Genomic DNA, 4943 nt, shown 5'->3' with positions numbered 1-4943 from the left:
AAAGCCTATATATACAATCTGATTCTTTCTATTGTGTTTTATATTTTTAATCCTCATCTCTGGAGCTACTGTTGTGTTGCCATAAGGTAATGAGACAGTAATAATGTACTGTCTTTATTGTAAATATTGTCACCTCAAGTAACCTTACAAGGATTTCTTCAGTACCATCCCAGACATACTAGGATTTTCTTACTAACGACTTTAGTTTTTATTTTAGTTGAGTGCCTCAGCCTTCTTAAACTAGATTTCGCACTTCTAAGCTCTCCTGGTACTTGTACTTACAGCTATGTTATTTTATGTTTCTAACATACTGCAAAAACAATAAATTAGGAATTAGCTATCTATGGGAAAACTGAAAAACAGGAAGCACGGTCACCTCTCACTTACCTGGTCCTCAGGAATCTGAAGGACAGATGAGTTCCTAGTAAGGCAAAGAACACCCTGACTCTGAAGGCTAAAATCTATCAGACATGTTAGAAGCATTGGCTTTAAGTTTTGACTAAGAGTCTTCCACCTCAGTTTTTTGAAAAGTTGTCACTTAGGGAATGAGGTGGTGGTGGTATGAATTGCAGTCTGTGTGGACGGATTTCCTCTGGCGTGAGATCAGCCGTGTGCTTAAGGCCATGTTTGGTCACATCAAAGTGTACAACTGGGTCTGCCTTTTCCTCTTTCATTCATCTTTGGACTAGCTAGAACATTTCCTGGTGATGGCCAGGGGCCCTTTCATCCGTCCAATCCAGAGCCCTATTGGAGGTTTATATAGCAGCGGCAGACCAGCATTCTTACCATGTCCTAGACAGAACTGGAGAGCCAGTAGAATGATAGGCTTCACTCCACTGATGAACTACAGGTGCTTCTATTTGCTGAAACAACCCTGGATCAGGAACACGACAAAGCTGGCCGGGACAGAGGACATCGCAGAGATGACACAGATGGACGTAATTATGTTCACTAACATGTTCTTCTTGCAAAGAGAAAGTCAGTGAGAATCTGAGCGTTCATTGATGCAACCGAGCACATGTGTCTTTATGGGGCAGAATTGGGACAGAAAACAAATCAAGGACAACAATGACACATGTCCCTCAAACATGTACCACAGTGTGACCAGACTCTGCCCACAGAGCCCAGGCTCTGCCATCAGCCGGCCACCAAGGGCTGATCCACTCTGCTCGCAGCAGGGCCATTATAGCAAGCCAAGGAGAGCCCCAGCAACTTATTCTGAACAATTATGAAGTATCAGAATAGACCATGAAGTATCATTCTTTATGGTTACAAAAGGTTTTCAGGGAGCAGCACCGTTGACTATGCCTAGCAAATTCTTTTGTTCACTGGAGTTATACTGATGAAGAGAAGACCTCTTATTTTAAAGAAACGCAATCAGGAAGGACTGCTTTAAGTTTTCAACACCATGAGTTGCATGCAATCAGTTGATGCAATCTGAGCGTTCATTGATGCAACTGATGCAATCAAGGCAGACACACACGCAATATCTGAAGTATAGCCCAGGGAAAAACACTGGCTCAATAAATAAAATAAAATTATTTTATTCAGAGTTAAACCATCATTTTCAGGTCAATAACCTGACACTTCAAATGCGGAACTGATTTCTCTGAGTTCATGAAAGAGTCCAGTACCAAAATGTAACTATTGAAAGGGGTCGGAGAGGGAATTTCCTCGCAGTCCAGTGGTTAGGACACTATGCTTCCACTTCAGGGGGCCTGGGTTCAATCCCTGGTCAGGGAAGGCCTGGCCCAAAATAAAATAAATAAATGGAATTTAATTTAATTATTTAAAAAAAATAAGAAAGAGGTCTGAGAGTGGCCTAATGGGGTTCACTCTGGTTCACTGTTTTTGACATTATAAGAGCAGCAGGTTGTAAATTCTCACACACACAAAGGACTGCTTTGGTTTGAAAACTTAATAAATGCAGAAATATTACTGTGAAATTACTCAAATAAGTTAAACTCTTCTGGCTGTAAATAAATTGGAAAAAACAATGTATAGCATATTAATCTAACAGAAACAAAAATTCTAACAGAGTCTTGTTATAAGAACGGTCTTATACACCCTTTATACAGGCTCATATAAAATTTCCATTGACCTATATAATTATTCTGTAGGAGATAAGCAGAAACAATAATTGCCATGCTCCACGTATAGGATCTACACTTTCAAGTATTAACTGGAGCTCAGTCTTGAGTGGCGTAAGATCACTAAATGCCAGTGATGGCTTTGTATTTTAAAAAGTCTTAAACAATAAACTGTTAGGTGACCATGTTTACCTGCCAGCTACTCCCATGTACCAACTACTCTGGGCCCCCTTTTCTGACATGTTTTGGGATGGATACTGTTACTTGCCGAGCTTTAAGTGTTCCTTCACTTGCTTGATGGCATCCTTAACTTTGACTTGGAGGACATGATTGAGAAGTACTGGCACCCCGAGAAACCTACCATACCTAAAAGTACAGCCTGACATTAGAACACTGAGAATATGAACACAGTATCGCTTTGTAGCAGATAACAGCATGAGTCTGTACATGCTTCATTTAGATGAATTCCCTCTTTAAAGGAAATCTAAAGTTAGATTTGGTGAAAGTTATAGCTCAGTCTCCTCTGTTGGATTCTGGCAACCTCTTAACTTCTATTATTTCTGCCCAGGGGGCTAACAGAAGCTAAATGGGGAAGGGGAGGAGGCTGGGCTTGATTATAGACAAAGTTAGGCATCTGAGATGTTAAAGAAAGAATACTCATTCATCTCACAGATGCTCCTCCAACTATGGTGGCTCGGGCCTGAACTTGGATCGTAGGGTAAACGAATGGGGAGTCAGTATGAGCAGTGAGGGATACTGACCAGAAAGACCTGAAGGACTTATACACAGGCCTTGGCTCTCTCCCAGCATGAGAGCCACTGTAGATGTCCCAGACTACGCTGCTCAGAGAGCTATGTTGTGAGGCAGCCATGTAAGTTATCTCATTTTCCTGAAGGTATGAAGATTTCAACGATTCTTCCTTCTTTTCTTCTGAGTACCACCTATTCCTTCAAAACTCAGAGGGACAAATGAGTTGAAAAGCAGTGAAAGTAAATGCTTTTAATACCACTTCTTCCATCCAAGTCCTTCGTGGGTCCATGTAAAAAGCCTGAGAAACTGTCCTTAAATCTGTAGGACCCTTTATGAATCTGATTTGGGAGAAAAGTGTAACTAAGATATGAGACTCACACTTTGGATTAAACTAATTAAAAACAACCTTATTTACTGAGATATGACTGAGCTAGAAGCTTTTTAAATTCAAAGTAAACCGAGCACATGTGTCTTTATGGGGCAGAATTGGGACAGAAAACAAATCAAGGACAACAATGACACATGTCCCTCAAACATGTACCACAGTGTGACCAGACTCTGCCCACAGGGCCCAGGCTCTGCCATCAGCCAGCCACCAAGGTCTGATCCATTCTGCTCTCAGCAGGGCCATTATGGCAAGCCAAGGAAAGCCCCAGCAAATTATTCTGAGCAACTATGAAGTATCAGAATAGACTGTGAAGTATCATTCTTTATGGTTACAAAAGGTTTTCAGGGAGCAGCACCGTTGACTATGCCTAGCAAATTCTTTTGTTCATTGGAGTTATACTGATGAAGAGATGAGCTCTTATTTTAAAGAAACGTAATCAGGAAGGACTGCTTTAAGTTTTCAACACCATTTGAAATTCCTTCTCCTCACCCTGCAACCTGGATGCTGATAAGGCAGCAGAGAGACATCAAGAGCAAGCCTCTTCCTGAAATCATTCTCAGAAAAAATGGCTCACAACTGATTCCCACGCTCAGAGTTTCAGAGGATGTCAGAGTTGTAAGACCCACAGAAGTTTTATGGGCGAGCCTCCCTAATTCAGCGGTGAGGAAACAGGCCCAGGGCTCAGCGTGACCTGTCCAAGGTCACCAGCTCATCTGTGGCAGAGGCAGAGATGAAGCTGGGCTTGTCACAGTCTGTCCCGTGGCACCACCACTGGGGGAGAGTCCACAGTGTGCCTTCCACAGCTCATTGATCCAGAGTGTCGTATTCTGGTTGGACCTCGAACGACTAAGGAAACTAGGCTGACTTCAAAAGAGAGAAGCAGGCTAAGCTCCCTCAGATACAGGAACAATGTGCTCCAAGGCCCCTCCTCTCAAAACTCACATGCTTTTCCCTATGACAAGAATCAAGACTGAAAGAGACCCTCCTGACACGGCAGGTCACCCATTCCTTCTCCCCAAGCCCACCCTGCACCCCACCTGAACGGTCGCACCCTGAAAGTGACTCACTTGTGGAGGAGGCAGCCCCCCAGCCCCCAGGGGACACACGGGCAGCATCTTCTTGATTCTGTCGCTGCTACACTGGCAGGCGGGGGAGGGGTTCTCCATCGTCCAGTTCCCATTTTGGAAGAGCTCTGTGATGGTCTGGGGGACGGGGGTGGTGGTCCACTCCTCCTCCCCCACCGAGCAGGGCATGTCTCTGCAAAGGGACATCAAAGGTAGGATCACCCAAGAGGGCCTGGCCCCTCCTATTGCCTCAGAGCACAGGACCAATCAATAACAACTGCAAACGTGCATCTATCCTCTCACCTTTTGGTTATTTGATGCCCCGCTCCCTGCTGCCATAGGCTTGTAAGCTGCAGACTCATTTTACGGTTAGTGGTGATGGAACACAAAGAGGGCTTAAATACTCATATACTGAACTCAAGTCAATCCAATCTACTGCCCATGTCTTCACTCAACAAACATTCACTGAGTAGCTACTATATGCCAGACACTGTTCTGCATATTTGAGAGTCTGGGTGAATAAGAAAAAGTCCCTACCTTCAAGGAGTTTGCAATCCTATAGAGAAATTGGACAGTAAACAAATAATTATATCACTTAGCCAAAAATAAAGCAGTGTATGAGGAGAAGAGTGACTACGCTCCCTGAGAAGG

The sequence above is a fragment of the Grampus griseus genome (assembly GCF_964374135.1).
Source record: "Grampus griseus genome assembly, chromosome: 6".
In the NCBI taxonomy this organism is placed as follows: Eukaryota; Metazoa; Chordata; class Mammalia; order Artiodactyla; family Delphinidae; genus Grampus; species Grampus griseus.
The sequence above is the reverse complement of the archived record's forward strand: the minus strand, read 5'-3'. Positions refer to the sequence as shown.